The 20,817-nt window shown below is 40.5% G+C and overlaps 1 protein-coding gene across 1 annotated transcript in view; it reads right to left on the bottom strand.

The window, feature by feature from the left end:
- bach2a (BTB and CNC homology 1, basic leucine zipper transcription factor 2a) overlaps positions 1 to 14,523 on the bottom strand; it is an 84,872-nt gene extending 70,349 nt beyond the window's left edge. Inside the window, exon 1 of the mRNA XM_049596251.1 lies at positions 14,184 to 14,523. The gene's annotated coding sequence lies outside the window, so the exon portion shown is untranslated. The remainder of the gene's footprint in view (positions 1 to 14,183) is intronic.
- Between the last annotated feature and the right edge of the window lie 6,294 nt (positions 14,524 to 20,817).

Genomic DNA, 20,817 nt, shown 5'->3' with positions numbered 1-20,817 from the left:
TTATGAAAATGTTGGTCCTTTAAGAATGTGTTTTATACAAAAACATAGTTTATTCCCTTATAAACGGGGTTAGCTATATCCCAAGGACTCCTGTCTCACTTCTCGGTTTCCAAAAAAGTGGGAATGGTGCTCAAGTATTCAGCTCAACTCAACTTTATTTATATCACCTTTCCTACAAATAAGCAGCCTAAAGTGCTTCACAAAGCAAAACTAAATTGACACAGACACAAGACAATAAAATATTTAAAAAAAAGCAAACCAACCAAACCAGAACAAACTAACAAAAATATGATTAAAACTCCACAGAATAAAAAGAGAGTACATAAATGAATAAAATAGAATAAAAATGAACAGGATAAATAAGTAGGTAAAAATCAGTGGTTAAAACTTAAAAATCAAGACTGTAATGGTACTCCACATTAAAAGCCAGATTAAAAAGGTAGGTCTTTAATTTACATTTACAAATACAGAGAGAGCTCGCCATTCTAATAGCAAGAGGTAACGAAGTCCACAGTTTAGGGGCGTAAAAACAGAAAGCGCTCTCAACAGTACTATTATGGGACACATGAGGAACATTTAAAAGTTAGCAGTGAAGGATGTATGTCGGGGCAAGGTCATTTAAAGTTTTATAAACAAGTAAAAGAATTTTAAAATCAATTCTGGAAGATACAGGGAGCCAGTGTAGTGACTTTAGCAGTGGGGTAATGTGATCCATTTTCCTTGTTTTGGTCAACACTCTGGCTGCAGCATTCTGGACTAGCTGTAGTTTTCATATTTATTTTTTGGGTAGTGTGGTGAAAAGGGAGTGTTTTGGCATCTTTCTGGGTTAAAAAAGGTCTGACCTTAGCGATGTTCCAAAGATTATAAAGGGGTGTTTTAATGACCCTGTTAAAATGAGAATTAAAATTTAAATCAGCATCTAAAATCACTTGATAAGGTTTTACTAGGTTTTTAAGTTTGACTCTTGCTGCATTTGTCCGATTAAAAGAATCTCAGTTTTGTCTTCATTTAGCTTTAAAAAGTTTTTACCCATCCATACATTAATATCAGTGAGAGAGGCCATGAGAGCATCCAGTGCATTAGGGGCATTTGGTGGGACAGAGATGTATAATTGTGTGTCATCAGCATAAAAAATGTTAATTCATTTGGTGATGGTTAATAATGTTTCCAAGTGGAAGCATATAATGAAAAAAATGGTCCAAGAATGCCTCCTTGAGGAACACCACATTTAATGCTATGAGTTTCTGACACGAGTAACCAGGCTGACAAAAAACTGTCAGTTAAATATGACCTAAACCAAACTAAAACAGTGTCTATTGAAACAGACAAACTTAAAAACAAACTGGTCAGCATTCTAGTTTTTGATACATTTTTTAAATAATATTGCTATTGGCTGTGTCTCAGCCATAATAGGACTAGGGATGTTTCTGGCAACGAATTTCCCTGTCTACTTAACAAATTTTAATTAAGACTAGTCTACTAGTCTAAAAAGAGGAAAACACTCAGAAAACAGTCAAAATTTAGCACAATTTATTGTTACGTATTTGAAACATTGTCCCCAAAACATATTGTGTGCATTAAGAGCCCTTTGAAGTCTTTAATAACAACCTTTAACAACCATGTCTCATTTTAAATGCTGCTGAAGTTCGAGACACTTTGCGCCATATGTTATGAATGTGAACATGAACATTCAGGCTCAACATATTCCATTAACTTCCTGAAGCTTTATTCTTCAGCAAGGTTTACAAGGTTTGTCATGATGAGCTGTGTAATCTTCTCAGACCGGGCGGCATCACAGTGTCACCGGGTGAACAATGTAAATTTGGGCTGTGTGTTGCTAGCACAGCTAGCAGCAGCAGCAGCCATCATTCCGAGCAGGTTAACATCCAAATGCTTAAGTTGAATGTTGTTGAAAGTTGAAACTACAACTTTTTTGTCAACTCTAAGAGACGTCAGCTCCATCAGATCTTCCCTCTCATATCCATTATGTATGCTCTTCAAAAAAAATAAAAAATGAAATCACTGAGAGGTTGGCCCATTACAAGGTTATATTTTCCCAGCCTAATTGAATTGTACAAATCAAATCCCCCAAAAATTAAGGTTTTGAATGTGTTTGAAAATACACATTAACATGAATCAAACTCATTATTAGCAAAGACAAATCAGCGTGTTCATTTAAAAAAAAAAAAGCTATTTCATTTACAGTACACAACGTTAATGATAGGCTTACTGTCATCAGTGCTAGCTAGCATTAATTCACTGTGCCACACTTATCAATACAGCATGGTGAACTAGTAACCTGACATTTACTATTAAAACATATTGATCAATTAGCTGTATTCCAAGAGTGTAGACATTCTTGTGAGCCACAATGGATTGTTTTAACTTTTCGAGCAAGAGATTCTGACATACTGTCCACTCAGAAACCACTGGTGAAAGTGCAGAGGGTAAGGCTACAACTGCTGCTGAGATAAAAACCTACAGGCAAGCAAAAACAAGAGAAGACCAAAACATATTCAGGGAATCATCTCAATTGCAACTCAGTTTCATGTTGTAGGGGGGCCCTGCTCCACCTCTGTTAAAGCTTAGGGTCCTTGGCCTGGAAACCATTGAAGACCCCTGCACCAAAGGGTGCCCTGTGCATCGCTATGAGATGCCGAGGGGCTTGACAAAGCGTCTGTATTTGATGGGCCTGGGAATAAGAACGAGATGTTGTATTTAGTGCTAATTAAAAGATGCTAGCATGCTAATGCACTAACTAAAATGGTGAACATGGTTTTACCTACTAAAAATCAATATGTTAGCATTGCCATTGTGAACATGTTAGCATACCAATGCTCGCATTTAGCTCCCCTCTATGCTTAAAAATCACAACTCACGAGACATTCTCATATATTCAGAGAAAATCATTTATGGATATTTTATATTTCCTTTCCCATTTTAATTGGACATATGTGACATATTAATATTCTTTATTTTATCCAACCCAGAGAAGAGAGACACAGCACAAAACATTTAAATTATTCTTAAAACAACAAGCAGTGTAACTATCAATACTGCTACACAGAAATGTAGTTTCAAAACAACACTGTGTGTTTGGTGTGCAGAACATTTGGAGTAAGTTATTAATTCACAACTGAACTGATAAATTTAAAAGTGATCACAGCCTTGGGTGATTAACAAATAGCACTAAAGACAAGTGGAGAGAGGACGAGACAAAAAGCCCTGCTTCACACCAACTACACGCACCCATCCTCCAGCATGACAGACTGCTGAGGCAAAGGTGATAAAAATAGACGTGTTGAGAGAGTGAGTGTACAGAGTAGACAGAATTTAAGGAGACAGAGAGAGAGAGAGAGGGAGGTATGGACAATAAGAAGGGAAGAAAAAGAGATACAGAGATACAGAAAGAGATCCATCAGACATTCTGAGTCTAGTTTCCTCTGTCTGCCCTCGAGCTGTGCTACGCCTCCTGGGACAGTCTGTACTCATCACCTTCACACACACACACACATACACACACGGTCAGGCTGCCCTTGATCAGTTCCTCTCACCTGCACCTGCACCATGTACACACACACACACACACACTCACACACACACACACAGTGCTGTGAGTGTGAATTATGTATCGGTTTTACACAAACAGTCTCTCAGACAGACAGCAGCAGGGAAGAGGAGAAAACCTCCACAAGCAGTCTTCATCACACTGAAGCAAACACCACATGCTGCCATGGAGATGTAGTCTTATAAATAGTGGTGTTTGCAGGATGATGATGTTCATACTGCATCCAATAGATTTCTTGTTTTTCATGCTGCGTTCATACACGGACTGCTGTGATGTTTGATGTAACGTGAAGCTTGCAATGGAGACATCACTTCATTCACTCACTCAGTCAGGGTTAGTCCATCTGCTCCCTTGTGGCCATTGTAAGGCATGACAGAGTTGAAAGAGTCTCCGCACTACACACTGAACCAGGGTCAGTCACCCAGTGCCTTTGTGCTAAACTGTCACTTTGCATCAAAGACAACTCATGTTCTTGTTCCCCATGTCCCTGTTACCTGGTTAATGCAGGCGTAAACTGTCCTTCATGTTTACCTGTTGTCTTAATTCAATTCAATTCAATTCAATTTTATTTATAAAGCCCAATATCACAAATCACAATTTGCCTCACAGGGCTTTACAGCATACAACATCCCTCTGTCCTTATGACCCTCGCAGCGGATAAGGAAAAACTCCCCAAAAAACCCTTTAACGGGGAAAAAAACAGTAGAAACCTCAGGAAGAGCAACTGAGGAGGGATCCCTCTTCCAGGACGGACAGACGTGCAATAGATGTCGTACAGAACAGATCAGCATGATAAATTAACAGTAATCCATATGACACAATGAGACAGAGAGAGAGAGAGAGAGAGAGAGATGCAGGTAATGACAGTAGCTTACAACAACATTATTGAAAGTAATAATATTATAGTTATAGTTCTGGCTACTGTGGTACAATATGTTGAAAGTATGTATTAATATCTGGCAGTATACAAGTGTGACAATAGTCATATGTGTATAATAACAGTAGAAGTATGACTAATGACTAATGATGGCAGCAGCAGCAGGAGGCATCTGGCAGGACCACGGCAGCAGCACAACCACACACGTCACACTGTCCAGGCACCACTGTGATATGAGTTAATCAGTTCAGTATAATGTTCATTTCCAGAAATTCGAGCAGAATCTCATTTAGAGCTAATCCTAACTACATATCACTCTGCTGAGAACACTTCTTTCTCTCATCTTTTCTGAAATAGTTTTTAGCCATTATTATTCAATTTGATAATTTATTGTTCGATTGCTGTAAAGTAACTGTCGATAAATCAACATGTGCTGCAAATCTATTTCACATTAAAAGACTTCCAGAGGCTCAGAAGGCAGTCACTTCCTTCCCTTGTGGGCTCTTATTGTGAAAGTCTGCAGAAAAAGTGGACTTTCATTGAGGACAGCTTAACTCTTTACAGTTTTCTACTAAAGCTTTTCCATTTAAGCATTTTGATTTTACATTTAGATCATTTTCCTTTAGCCTCAATATAATTATTTATATCAGATTTTTCAATTTTTAGATCTATTTTGAAATTGTTGGTACTTCAGGTTGATTGTTCCCTTTTAGGTATCTAGTGTTAGTCTGTTCTCATTCTCAAGTTGTCAAATATTGCCAGATTGTCAGTGCTTTCAGTGACAGGCACTGATGCAAAAATGGGCATCAGTTTATAACACTGCCGGAGGGCATCAGTTTGAAAGGCCACCAGTAACAATGTAGGCCTGATATAAGGAGCTGGAAAGTAGGGGTGGGAATCTCTAGGCACCTCACAATTTGATTTAATTACAATTCAGAGGGCTACAATTCAATGATAAAATCAATGCATCTCAATCCATCATAATTTTTGATTTCTATACATGATTTATTTTACTCTAATGTAAAAATAATTAATTGCAAATAAATTGTAATTTATTTGTAGCCTATATGGCTCTTGTACCAAACTAACTAATACCAGTCGGATTGTATCCACCTCCAGATGTTAACGCATCCATTGTGGGATATTTATGCCACCATAGGGTCCAGGAGAGGTAGTGGATGGGTCCAACAAAGCCTTGACTTTCACCCAGGAGCCCAGTGTTGGCTTTCCATATGAATGTTGGGCCAAACCATGATGTATTTTTCTAAACCTAACCACATGCTTTTGTTCCCTAAACCTAACCATGTGCTTTTGTTCCCTAGACCTAACCATGTGCTCTTGCTCCCTAAACCTAACCACGTGCATTTGTTCCCTAAATCTAACCATGTGCCTTTGTTCCCTAAACCTAACCATGTGCTTTTGTTCACTAGACCTAACCATGTGCTTTTGTTCCCTAAACCTAACAGTGGGCTTTTGTTCCCTAGACCTTACCATGGGCTTTTGTTCCCTAGACCTAACCACAAGCTTTTGTTCCCTAAACCTAACCATGGGCTTTTGTCCCTAGACCTAACCATGTGGTTTTTGTTCCCTAAACCTAACCATGGGCTTTTGTTCCCTAGACCTAACCATGGGCTTTTGTTCCCTAGACTTAACCACATGCTTTTGTTCCCTAAACCTAACCATGGGCTTTTGTTCCCTAGACCTAACCATGTGGTTTTTGTTCCCTAGACCTAACCATGGGCTTTTGTTCCCTATACCTTACCATGTGCTTTTGTTCCCTAGACTTAACCACATGCTTTTGTTCCCTAAACCTAACCATGGGCTTTTGTTCCCTAGACCTAACCATGTGCTTTTGTTCCCTAAAGCTAACCAATTGTTTCTATTGCTGAAGGAGATAAATTTAAGTACAAGGTGTATTACCAACGTTGATGAAATTCAAAATGAAATTGTATTTTGAAAAGATTCAATGCACGTAATAAGCGAATGTCAACAACAGATGCACCCAGAATACCTAGCGCGTCATATATAGATGTCAGAGTCCACTAACCAAGCAGTGATATTTGACAAGTTGGGAGTGAGAGCATTCTCATTCATGTAAAGGATCCTGGATGACTACAGGACTGTGTGTTTGAGTTGGCAGGGCTGACTTTAACACAGGCCTCAGCTTTGTTTTTGTGACAGTGTCTGGGGTGGCTGTGGCTCAGGAGGTTGAGTGGTTCAGCCCCTTATTAGAAGATCGGCGGGTCGATCCCTGGCTCCTCCAGCCTGCACGTGGAAGTAATCTTGGGCAAGATGCTAAACCTCAGATTGGCTGTGCACCCATGTGTAAGTGCATGTAAATATTTAACTGTTGAGCAGGTGGCACCTTGTATAGTAGAGGACTAGAAAGGTGCTTGATAAACAGTTACCATTTTGTTTCTTCTTAAAACTCCTAAATGAAGATGATATTTTCACTAAGCATTGCTCATTTATTATAACTCAGTAGTGGAGTGAGCCACTGTGCCAGGCTGTTATGTTTGCCCTGCAAAGAGAAGAATGTGGAACAGCAGAGTGTACAGTAAGGCCTCCTGACAGACACTTCACTAAAATCAGCTCTGTCCTGTGCTTCACCAGACATGACTTCACTATGTTTCCTCATGTGCCTGCTGTGGCGTGTGTGTGTGTGTGTGTGTGTGTGTGTGTGTGTGTGTGTGTGTGTGTGTGTGTGTGTGACACACACTGGGTGAGAGGCCCATTTCAAGGTGATGAGCATCCTGAAACACCACTAACTGGTTCTGACTGAGCACGTGTTCATGCACACTACCAAATGTGCATATAGGAGGCATATAGCCATACAGCAAACACTGACACATAGTAGAGACGTGTGAGTAGGCACACACACACACAAACCCATCCCCCTCAGGGAGTATGTCCTCACATGACGTAGTGGAGGAGAAAATAGATGGTTACAATGAGCACTAGCTGTGTTTAACCCCTTTAAAACACCACTTTAATGAATGACCTTTGTTTCTAAATGTGGGGTATTTAGACAGGAGAGATGTGAAGAGTAAAAGGTGAAGACTTTCAACAAAGGTTCTTTGTTAGACTGAAGATATGCTCTGCCAACAATGACGTCATTTTCACTCTGCACACCTTTGTCTATAAATCTTCACCTGTTCTTACACAGGCTCTGTATTGCTGTCAACTTACTGTAAAGGTTGGTTACAAACACGTTCAGATGTTTAGTTTCAAATAGTCCACGACATTTTGTACAAGGTTCATTTATCAGTCACTGCTTAAAGGCTGCTGTAAACAGTGACTGGTCAGGTGTGCAAAGGTGTCAAAGTGGTATGAGCTCCAAGCATACTCCACATTCTCCTCTTTACGTTCCTCACATTCCTGCTTCCTCGTTCATGACTGTGCCACAGCTGTGCTTTAAGAGAAAAGATAGGGAGAGTGGGACTGAAATCAGAATGAATCGATCAGTTATTTGTTTGTGTTATTGTGTGACCTGGTGTAAAAATGGTTAGTTTTCACCAAAGTCACACAATAACATAAACTAACTAACTGTTCAAAGCAGCAGTAGACCAGCAGCTATCCTGTATGCAGCCGTGTCAGACTCCAACCCCAACCTCCAAACTGGAGGGATGCCGCTTGATACCTTCTATATGTAATACATTAACTGTAGAAGTACCTCATACAACCCCATTTCAAAAGATCCAAACTATCCCTTCAAGTCCTCAGTGTATTCCAAAACACAGACAGCAGGGTGGACAGCAGATACTCATGCAGATCTGTACAATCTGCATAGTGTTTCACACTTGTGCAGCTGGAGCACTTGACACGTACAGTCCATGGGTGCCCATGTTGTACATGGGTGCAGATATAAGCAGATGGTGAAATTTAAATCAGTGCAGTCCCAGCATCAAATTGAACATCACATTAATATGATTAAATATACACTATACTTAAAAACTAGACATTATAAAAAATAGAGAACTTAATATCATTTTTTCTGTACAGGACCATTTTCCCTGCAGACATTTTGACTTGTGACAGGAAGACAAGCACAGGTGTAATTAATAACATTAATATGGCTCTTTTGTTTTGTTACACAGAGTTGTGCATTGACATCTTCTGAATGCTTCATACCTCTCTAAAATCCCATCCATCATGGAAACGCTTAAAACTAAAGCTAATTTCATGGAATGTGAGGCAGGTTCATGACGGGTAAAATTCATACAAAATATACAAATGTAAGTTACAGTTACATGATTGCACAAGGATTCAGGGGTAACAGTTAGCCTATCTGTTGTGTAGCTTAAATTTGTTGTTGTTGTTGGGGTTTTTTATGAATAGGCTGATTTATCTTTGTTCATGTGTTTAAATTATCAAACAATAATTTGGCAGCCCCACCTGCAGTAACTCTGGGGACCCCCAAGGGGTCCCAAACTCCCTGTTAAACACCCTGGTTCTAATCCTTTAATGGCGAGGGCAGTGATACTCAACTCAAAGCCTGCGGGACAGATAGGGTGCCAGGTGGTCCACTGACCATTTTCTAATTCACAATGAAAATTTTCAACAATGCTTTGATTATATGTTTAGGCACAAAAACCACATGGCTAAGGTCGGGAAAAGATCATGTTGTGGCTTAAAATACCCAGTTTTGGTGGCACAATCGCTGCTGGAAAAGCAGCAATGTCTCTGTAAGAAACAACCACTTTTCATACCCAAAAAGCTGCTGGAAAAAAGCAACGATGACAAAGTCAACTCATATACCGTGTTACTTTAGAAGGAGATGCAAAGAGAAGACATTGATATCATCATCGTTAAGATACGCCCTTATTTTGAAATTCCCATGGCATGTCAGTGTCACCATTTCTGTCAAAGCACACCTCTTTCCTAAACACTCAAACAGGGCTAGCAGCCTAGCACAAGGCAGATGATGGCAAGCAGCCAAGAAAAGACAATGAGGATATTCACTGATATGGTTTCATCTAGATCACAGGCCCCTGAACTGAATCAAATCAGAATTGTATCATGACAGACTTTGGGATATCAGCAAATATTGAATCACTGTCAAAATAATGGCTATAATATGATATGATGAAACTTGTGATTTACACCCATATTAATGTCTCAGTTCACCAATAGGCCAGACTTGATTCATTTCATAAATGAATTACTCTTCATGTGATACATGAGACACAGAAGATGGAACGCAGTTATTTTCAGGACTGGACGCCTCCGCACAGACCACAGAAAACACACTTCACACTCCTCACAGGATGCAAACCACAGCCGGTCCTTCCATTCAGCAAGGCTAATCCATAGACAGACTATATATATACACACAGAAACACACACACACAAACACCCAGAACGACAAAAATGGCACTCCACCCACACCAAACACATCAATACATGCATCCATACTCTAAAAACTTACTCTAGTCACCTTATTTGAATCAACCTAACACCAAATATAAGCACACAACACCATTTTTTTTTTTTAATAAAATTTTGACTTGAACCTTAATAAATTCTTCAAGTGACATTTTTCCTGAGTTCTATATCTTCCTCTGTACACCACAGTCCACCTGTGAATCCAACACTTCAGTACGGCGCAAGAGATCTTAACAGCTATGGACCAGTGGCCATGAAACTTGCTATTCATGGTCCTCAGAGGAGGATCCCTAATTCCTCCACATTTTTTCACTTTCAACCATCTGGCCACAAATTCCTCTTAAACATAGCACATCTATACGCATAGATCATAGTCTTCAGTATGGTTCCTTTTCATTGCAGTGGCTCTCTGATCCTTCCTGAGGCAAACAGGAATAGCTCACAAAAATACATCACAATTTGTGTCCTGTTTGAAACCAAAAAAACCGAAAGCATTTTCTTTTTTTCAAAACCTCTCCTAAACCTATCCGCGTCTGTTTCACAACATTTATCTCGTTTTACAATGTGTTTGAGCTTTACGTCACATTGAGACGCTAAAGGGTGCCCTGTGCATTGTGAGGCTCATTTATCAACCTCTCCTAAACCTATCCGCGTCTGTTTCACAACATTTATCTCGTTTTACAATGTGTTTGAGCTTTACGTCACATTGAGACGCTAAAGGGTGCCCTGTGCATTGTGAGGCTCATTTATCATCCCTTTATGTATGAAAATAGATATCCATTTCCATTTCAAACATTGTAAACATCCCTGCCCTCATACTTTCTTGTGTCTTTTATGTTTGTATAGATCCAGCCAATAGATGGAACAAGTGTCACAAAACAACAAACAAGGAGACAGTAGAATAGGTTGTAATATTGTACCTTTAAACAAAGGCAGCATTGGTCTTGAAGCCATAACCTTAGATCCCAACATGTAGACGGGGAATTCTTTTCACTATACTACTGATTTGTTCCATTCTGCCATTATTTGAATTTCTTCATTGTCTGCTATGGTCATATCTCACTTGCCCTACACTGCCTCCATGATCTCCAGTGGTACTGCTCCATTTTCTCCACATCCGCAAGCTTTCAGGAAATGTGCACAAGACTATGGACAGAAGGCTCCATCTGTCTCCGTCTCTAACGCTGGTGGTGTTTACCGACCTGGGAAGGAAGGGTTGGACCCTCTTTGCCAGGTGAATGTCTGTTGCAGGTTCTCTGTGATGAATCTGTTGTCTCTGGGTACAGTCACGTGAGTGAAATTAACAGCAGCAAATATTCGCCTCCCAATTACTTCCATTTAATGCAAGCAGTGGGGCGAATAAAACATTCCCTTCCAGTGGCAAAGTAAATTTGCATCTTCACATTGTGTGGAGTTCAACTTTGGTGAACTTTGACCAATGAAGTTGCAGCCTCAACCAATAGCAACAAAGTCAGGCTGTTCTCACATACTGTTGGTATGTTTTCCTATGAAAAGTAATGCATCCAAATTCGTGAAAGGCTGCAATCACATGACCAATGCGCTGACAGGAGTAAACAAAGAAGCAGTCCCAAGCAGTCTTGTGGGGAGGCAGGTTGGGGCGGTGAACCACAGTAACTTTTATTGCCTCAACCTAACCTCCATAACTTCACATTCATTACACAACTGTACATTAACGTCATTTGTGGGGCGCTAATTCATAGGATATCACATGAATTGTTGTGCATGCATTTTTCGTATGCTCTCACAGGAACTGTTCTATGAGAATATATTGATAAAGTGTGTGGACGAGACATGGATTGTTGCCATGAAAAACCAGCTGATACTGTATGATATTGGCCATGAAAAACACAAAGTACCCCACATGAGAGATGCTGCCTGGCTTGCAGTGAGTCAGGGAAAGGGCATGCAACAACAGAAAATGGAAAATGTACACATCATATTTTGCGGTATTTATTAGCAGGCTAGCTTTCCGTGTCCATCATGTCAGGCTCTGCATACATTCAGCACAGTTATCACTTTGGAAGGTAAAGGTCACTCAACTGCATTTGCTTCTGACTGACCATACTCTCAAGCTTAGGTAACCCTGATGACATGATGTGGGTTATTTTCTCAGACTTAACAAAGCTCCACAGAAGACATTTGCTGTTTTCACAGGATGGGCAGCGACCCTCAATCAGTACGTTTACATGCACAGTTAAGTTGAGCTATTGTTATAGCTCGGCTAGGCCATTTAACTGGATTACTGTCCTTGTCCCAGTATACAAGCATGGGAGAAGAATCCATTTATTAACTGAAGTATGTCCAACTCTGCTACAATAGGTGGCGCTATGTCCCCTTTCAGCATGTTACTACTGGACCTTTGTCCAGTTGACACAAACCAAACAATCGGTTAGCGAGCCGAAAATGGTACCATGATGGAAAACTTTACAGCTCTGTACATTTCATTTTTTGTTTGCTGTTACATATTTAAATCTTTGAGCTGACACAGGATGAACCAATACGTCTCCTCATCTGTCCAAAAATGCATGGCTCTAGATGTTGATTCCGCGGTGTTGTTACCAGCTTCTTCTTCTGTTACGCATTTACTGCTATACGATTTCCGGGTCAAAGCCCAGGCCAGAAACTGGAGCATGTGCAGAGCGCCTAGGCCAGTTTGGGTCCAACTGACTACAAACAAACAGGAGTAATTCAACTCCCGATTGCATTATCTGGGCATGTTAGTCCGATTTTGAGAAATTCGATTTGGCGCAATTTCAGTCGGCCTAACATGCTTGTATTTTAAAAGTCCGGTTTTAGTTGGACTATCACAATACATTAATTGTCTCTATTGTCATGTAAACATACTGAGTAAGAATTAAACTGACCTTAATGTGTAAAATCATTCAAGCGCCCCTTTAATAATTCTGTCTTTACAGTAAACACTCTCTTTCTCTCTCTTTCTGTTGTTACTCTGGGATAATGAGAAGGAAATATTAACAGCAAAGCAAGAGAGCTATATCCATAGTCTTTGCTCACAATAACTGTCTGGAAGTGGTGGTAGTAAATATTTCATAGGCCTCGGTCACCTCTTATCTGCTCCATTCAGATGAACTGTGTGTAACTCTGATGTTGCTGTTTCCCATTAGCAGAGAAGATGGAAGAGGGAAGAGAGTGTCTTTGTAGGAAGGATAACAAAGAGCTAATCTGTTCTCAATAAGGGCATGTTTATAAGAAGTCATACAAACAGCCGAGTCACACTATATTATGAGAAGCATTGACTGAACGCATGGGTGTTAATTGAATATCAATATTTTTATGTAGGCTACAGTAAGAAGAAGACCTCGGTAATTCCTATTTTAGGCATTTAAGGTGATGAATTGTCATTTAGGTGACGGTAGTAGCACAGTTCATTCTGACACAGACAGTTACATGAGAGAAGACACGTCAGGATATAGTCCATACAGGAATTGCTTTATTCCGAGGTGGGTGTTTACTGAAGCGGCTGCTGAGCGGCTGAGGGCGGGAATAAGGGGGTGGGAGGCTGGCTCCTTTGTCCCTCTGCAGCCCCTTCCTCCCCCAGCGTGACAGGAGCGCCAGCCCCGGTTGTGGCATTTGTCTCCCGTGCAAAACATGTGCCCCGCGTTTAGTCCCCCATCCATATGTGTTATACTATTTATTATAGAAGTGGGATGTGGTTAGCCTTAAAAAAAAAAAAAGAAAAAGACAAGCAGGCTACTGTAGAGACCGACAACTTCCTTGTAAATGTAACAGACGCGTGTGGTCTGTCACAATGACACCACAAACACGGCTGGTCGTTCACTGACACAAGGCAACATAACCACACTTAAAGTCAGCTACTATCAATATTCATTCTTTAAAACAGAGTGAACTGTTTTTTAAAAAGTCGCTGGCAACAAACTTAACTCAACAGTCCACAAAGCACTTCGTATTCTCCCGACGTAAGCGGGGAGAAACACGTTTTTGAGGGAAACACATTTAAACAACACCTAGCTTAAACACAGCATCCCTGCTAACCTGCCTGAACACCACCACGGTGTCAAAGCCACATCAGGTAGGACAGACACACACACACACACACACACACACACACACACACACACACATACACACACACCTCAGGAATCAGGAGTAACACACATTGTGGTTGAATCAACCCCGCTGAACACAACAACAGTGAGACTACAACACAAACAAGTGAGGAAAGCCACTAGGAGCAGACAGATTAATAGAAGCAAATCCACGGCTGCCAAGGGGCTCCCGTAGTCTGCTTTATTCAAGCGTAGTAAAGCCCGATGGTTGCTTATTATCTGTGTAACGCTGGGACCGACTTACCCGTTTTTCCTGCTCGTCTGCGTTCAGTCCCTCAGAAATAAGAGTGAGTCCACATTGTTGTTGTTGTTGTTGTTGTTGTTTATTTCCGCAGTCCTCGGACAGACAGAAACCGCTGCTTCTAATGGACCGTAGGCATCAGTCGGTGTGTGGTAGATGGGTCTCCTGTGTGTGTGTGTGTGTTAGGATGAAACGCCTTTTCTCCTCTAGGAGCTGCATTGTTGACATTGGCTTCCTGACGTCATGCTGGCCCTCATTCACAACAACGGCCAAGCCCCCCTGCTCTTACGATGATGGAGCCCCCTGCTCCGGCTTGACGATGCAGAGGATGCATGATTGGTGAACTGCGCTCACACTACCATACAGACTAACTGCTTCCCTACCACACATTTTATTTCTCAAAAACATTAACAGACATCGCATTTTTACTGGCTAATTATTTATTACTGAACTGTACAATAGTCAAAGGAAGACTGCTTTGCAATGAAACCATTATTCGTTTGGTCTATAAAATATCAGAAAATAGCTAAAATGCCCCTTGCAGTATTTTTCCTGAGCCCACGGTGATTCAACTGACATGTTTTGTCCAAGTATAAACAGTCTAGATTCCAAAGAAGAAAGAAAAGCCAGAGAATGTTTGACATTTTTTTCTTGGAAACTGATTGCAATGATTAGGGACTGTTCGTTACTTGTGAGGGGGGAAGGGGTAGTGCAAAAAGGGGAGGCATGTCAAATATTTTTTTAAGCACCGGGGAGGGACTTTTTTTTTTTTTTTTTTTAATGGCTTAGAGGAGGAATATACATGGTTAAATGGTTGTATTTTGCATTTATTTTACTGCAAATAAATCAACAAAATTACACCATTTATCATAGCCAGAAACTGCAAAAACAGACATTTACACAGATTTTCACATTTCAGATATTTCGGATTTCGGTTCTTTGACATGTCATGTGTTACAAATGCTTCCATCAGAAAAAAAACATAACTGAATCTACGCTTAAAATTGTAAATTGTGATATGTCATCAAAACCACTTTGTTCTGCAGCTCATGTCAAATTTGGCTAAAAAATAAACCGTTTGCAAACTAACCTGCATGTACGACAAGAGTGAAAAACTGAGGCTTTTTTCAACTTCAGGATTTCTTCTTCAGCTTTTGACTTTTAACTTTAAAACAGCAAAGTGTAAGTTTTAAACATCTAATTAGTGGGTGCACGATATCGGATTTTTGCCGATATACGATATGCTGATAGATAACAACTTATTTGGCCGATAACCAATACTGATATCGCTATATCCACTTTTTTTCCCCACCTAATTTTAGTGATCATATGTATACAGTATACATACGTATAGAGCATGTATACTCTTATCGTGAGCAGATGGAGAATACTTTTCAATGTATGTAATATTCATTCATTATGCAAAATAAGAAAAAGCATGTTAGCCAATTCTAATAGCTAATTTTAAAGCCGATATCAGCTGATACCGAAGACATGCTGATATTATTGTGCATCCCTACGAATTATTACCCTAATAAGGGATGGGCAGCACAAGTAAAAACACTATTCGAAAATCGTGGCAACTATTCCACAATTTTTCGAATAATTAAAATACAATTAGGGACACAGTGGATGCACCTTAAATAACATGACAATTAACCATTTTGTTAGCATGCAGGTTGCACATTAGCCACAATAGCTGTTCTTCATTTGATTTGCCTTATTGATTTGTTCATTGTGGATTCATGACATATCAGTTTCCTTTGGCATAGCTGGCGCTCAACGTTTAGGGCACAAATGTTGATACAATTCCAGACACTTGACATTTTTGACATCTTGCTAGCGTAACTGTAAGCCTGTCACATGTCCTAAATGTCCTTGTCTGAAAAGAAATAAAAATAATGAATGCTGACGCACAATATTGGATAACTATTCAAATTCTGATTTTGACGTTGATTTCCATGAAAAACATTTTGATGGTTTGAAGCATACAGATTAGCCCTATTTCTATGCTTATATGCATGTATAAGGTGTGCCTCAAGGATCACTTAAATAGAACTTGAAGGATAACTTCGCGAGAGCTTTACTTGTTGCTGGAAGAAAACAGAGGAGCCATGCTGAGCGCCGCTCAGAGTGGCGCAGCTGAGAGTTTTACTGCATCGATTGAAAACAATGGTTCGTGTTTCTGCTTATCCGAATTGCAAGAACAGGATGTTGCACAACACCCCGTACAGCTTTCATAGGCTGCCTTTGTCGGACGGCGAGATGCTGAAGTTGTGGCTAGTTGTGCTACAAATGGATGCTAACACTCCTGTCCAGACACTGCGCCTTGCAGACCATCGGGTCTGCAGTGCTCACTTCTCCCAAGATGACTACTGCCAGCCAGAGAGAAGACATCCAATCCCGAAACACCTCTTCCTCAAGAAAACGGCTGCCCCACGAGTAGAGAGAGCTACAGACACAGTGGAGCAAAGCTCTCGCAAGATGACGTCACACAGCCCAGAGGTAAGGGAAAAGCTAGTATGCTATTTACAGAGATAGCACTGGCGATCTGAACCGGTCAGTGGCGAAAAAAAGCACTTTTAATGCACAAACTTATACGGGACGCATTTGCCCCCGTTACCGTTTTAGCTCGTTTTGCAGCTCCCGGTTGCATCCGCCTGCCTCAATATTGAACCCATTTTAAAACGAGTTGTACCTATGAATCATACGCACACATACACATGGGGAAATAGGGCCCAGGTTGAAAAATACCGAATTTATCCTTTAAGTTGTTGTATTGCCTACCTGTTGTGTCCATGGATGTCAGTGGTTCCTGAAGCCAAAAAAGTTTGCCTTCCCAGGTGTAAAATTATCCTGCCCATAGAGCAGGTGCACAAGAGACTTCCGCTAGCCAAGTGGCTAACTTCCAGTTTAGTGCTCCACTAACTTGAGTGGGGAAAGATGATTTAACTGTGCGGCTCTTGTAGAGTTTAGAAATGTTATTGGACCAAATGGATTAAACCTTGATAGTTAAACTACTTATTTTGCACAGGGTTGTCACACTCAAAACAATTATATGCTGATTTACGGATGTCTCTTTCACAATGTAAGTCTATAGAAGAAAGTCTTCTGGGACCACATGGCATCATGTGACGGATATACATGAAGAGTTACAATTCCACATTTTGGCCACTATTTAAAACTGATTATGAAGCGTGGTACACATCCTGAAGGACTGGTTGTGTCAGAGCAGATAAACAAGAAGAAACAAGAATAGACCTGCTATGACGAGTCAAAATGTCTGCTATGACAAAGGTTCAAAAATCTGATAAATGTGGAAACAATAAAGAAATACGTGTGCTCCGATGATAGCAAGGCTATCAGGTTGGAGGGATTGCTTTAGAATGCAAAACACCATGTTCAGAATCAGAATCAGAATCAGAATCAGAAATACTTTATTGATTCCCGAGGGGAAATTGTTTATGTTACAGTACAAGATGAAACAGGGAATAAAGGACAAACAGATGCTCATCAAGCACATATATCAGTCAGATCCAAAATATAAAGAGGCTCATCTTTCTCTTGAGTACACTGCCATATAGCAAGGAATCCTTGCGTTTGTAGTATTAAAAAAAAATGGCCCATAAAATCAGTGGATATACTTTTTAGCGTCACAACCACTCAATTCAATATCAGGATTTGATCAATTTGGTCTGGTAACATTTCAAAAGTCTAGAAGAGTCACTAGATTTAATAATTTAATCCCTATTCAAGTTAGCAGAGGGCTAAACAAGAAGTTAGCTGTTTGGCCTGCACAAGTCTCTTATGCAGTTGCTCCATGGGTCCAACGATGCAAAAGATTAAGGTAATTTATACCCAGGAGGTAGAACTTTTTTAGCTTCTTGCGCCACAGAGCAACTCTCAAAGGAATGAACGGGGCCCCGCTTCCAACGCTGTATCGACTTCTCTTTATAAATCCATGGGTCCACCACTTTGGTCCAGGCTGGAATCTCTCTACAACTATTGGATGGATTGCCATTAAGTATTGTCCAGTTCATAGTCCAGAGAGAATGAATCTAGGTGATCCTCTGACTTTTCATCTTGCTCCACCATCCAGGCTGTTCTTACAAATTTTTCATGTTTTCCTACGAAAACCAGTGCACCCCAATTCATACATATCCCACATATCTGAAAGGCTACGATCAGGTGACCAAAGTGCTGACAGCAGTAAACAAGGAAGCAGTCCCCTGCTTGTTAGGAGGCAGGTTGGGGTGGTGGATGAGTCACAAAAAAACTGACTTTTGTCCGGGACTGTCCCCTGGAGTCGCACGTTCAGATCCATGTGAACTTTGAGTTAACTTTAACTTTGACTTTTCGCACTTGCGCATTACGGTTCCAGTCACTGGGCATGCGCGAGAAAGACCATCACAGCAACAATGGCGGACTCCCGAGCTCTGCTTGTGCTGCTCACCCTATTGAATTTATCAACTCTTCCCCATCATAGTGTAGATTTACTGTAGCAACTCCACCTCGTTGTCCGTCCAGACAAACGTTCGTGTGGTTGCCATTATGTTTGTTAAATACATCGCCGCTCTGTAGAAGGAAGCATAAACATCACACTGCCAACTACTGGCCTGGCATGTATACTGCAGCGTTTTTGGTCATTTTTGCGGATCCATGTGCACGGCGATTGTTATCAAAATGTTGTTGTCTAAACGCTGAACTTTTTTAAAACGAAGATGAGAAATGATTCTGTTTTCAGTGGATCGTTTTCGTGTAAACATGGCCTAAGTCATGTTAAGGTACATCCTCACCATGTTTCTTTTCCTAAACCTAACACTATAACTTTTATTGCCTAAACCTAAACTCAGTAACTTTACATCAATTACGTAACTGTACGTGAGGGACATAACACCATTTGTGGGGCGCAAATTCGTAGGATATCGTACAAACTGTTGTGCCTGGATTTTTCATAGGATATCATACAAATGTCGATGAAGTCTAGATTAACTGAGAAACGCACAGTTCCAGTTCAGGTCAAACTTATTTTTGTTACTAGTTCCCCCAGAGTTAGAGGAGCATCAGAGCAGCATGGCTGCAAGTTTGGGAACAACAGGTTTAAAGAAAGGTCCATTAATAATGATGAGTACTAATCATACGTTCCCAGAGACAGACTTATGTCTTTAAATTGTTTATTTTGTCTGACAACAAAAGAAAAGCTCACTATGTTCTGGTTAGACTGATATGAAATCAATTGATAATCCAATTTTGTGCAATTTGACAGTACTAAGAACAAAAGGTAGTGGCCTATATAATATTACATTAAAATCACACTGTAACACAGAGAGAGATAAATGGGATTAAGTGAAGAGTAATTCCCAACTGAATGGAAATCAAATGACATGTATTTGGAGCCAGGTTTGCAGTGGGCTGAGGCCAATCTTAACAGGACAGTAGGTACAATACAGTTTCTAATACAGAGTGTAATCCGGCGGGAGCTGGCAAAGCTCTTACAGTTTATCAGTTTGCCACAGACAGGCACCTCTTGGGCCTCATTTTGAGCGGCTGGATTCAGATCAGCCCACATTCTCAATGTCAAGATGTTATAAATAGCCAGAACTGATTTGTACAGCTCCTCTGGCAGCTAAGATCAGCTCAGCGGGGGGACGTGATGTTCTCAGGGAAGGATCCATGGGTAGCCTGATAGGGCTGGAAAAGAAAAGAGCTAGCTGGTCGCCGCCTGAAGGCACACACACACACACACACACACACACACACACACACACACACACACACCGCAGAGGACTGTCTGCATTTGTTGATACAGAAAATATGATTTTTGTTTGCATTCAGATAAAATTAGTTTACTTGACATGGCTGTTATCTATTACTGTATATTACTCACATTGTCAAATTCACAATCGTTACCTGTAAAGACATAATCTGCATCTACTGAAGAAAGTGAAAATTAGTTGGCACTTCTGTTACATGCAATGTTTTTAATACCTCACACATCATTTAAAGCAGGTTAGCCATCAGTTATTGGGTTGGTGGTCCCATTTCTTAATTTTCGTGTCCACCTTTCAAAGTGTCCTTGAGTAAGACACTGAACTCCAAAGGTGGATCAATCCATCTTTGGTGTTCTAGTGAGTATTTGGGGGGCGGTGTATGTGGGGTTGAGTCACAGTAAGCTTCAGTGTTTGTATTCTTGGTAATAAAGGAACATGTCACCCAGTGGCTCACTGATGTGTTTCTGAGAACAATAGCGGTCTGTGGCACACAGGAAGTAGATAAATCAGGCTTTGATAAACACACAATACTTGTTGGTAGGATCAATTCATGGGTTGCCCCATCACTCTGAGGACCTTGTTCAAGTCTCCTCTTTCCTCGGCTCTATGGTGGTCGAATGGACTCTACTAAAGTCAGGACAGCAACCATTGCCCATTTCAAGCTGAACAACACCTTCTTAGACGATACCTGAACACTTAAAGAATGACGACAACACAAATCTACATGTTTGTTTAGGAGAAATGCACTTCCAATTTTTTTTATGACATCTAGCCCTTTTTCTGATGATCTTAAAAAAGCCAAAATGACTGTAATGTAAACATGTATTGTCTACATCATGGTAACACACGATGCAGGAGACTTAAGC

Source organism: Epinephelus fuscoguttatus, linkage group LG14 (genome assembly GCF_011397635.1).
Source record: "Epinephelus fuscoguttatus linkage group LG14, E.fuscoguttatus.final_Chr_v1".
NCBI lineage: Eukaryota > Metazoa > Chordata > Actinopteri > Perciformes > Serranidae > Epinephelus > Epinephelus fuscoguttatus.
This window is presented reverse-complemented; position numbering and strand designations above follow the sequence as displayed.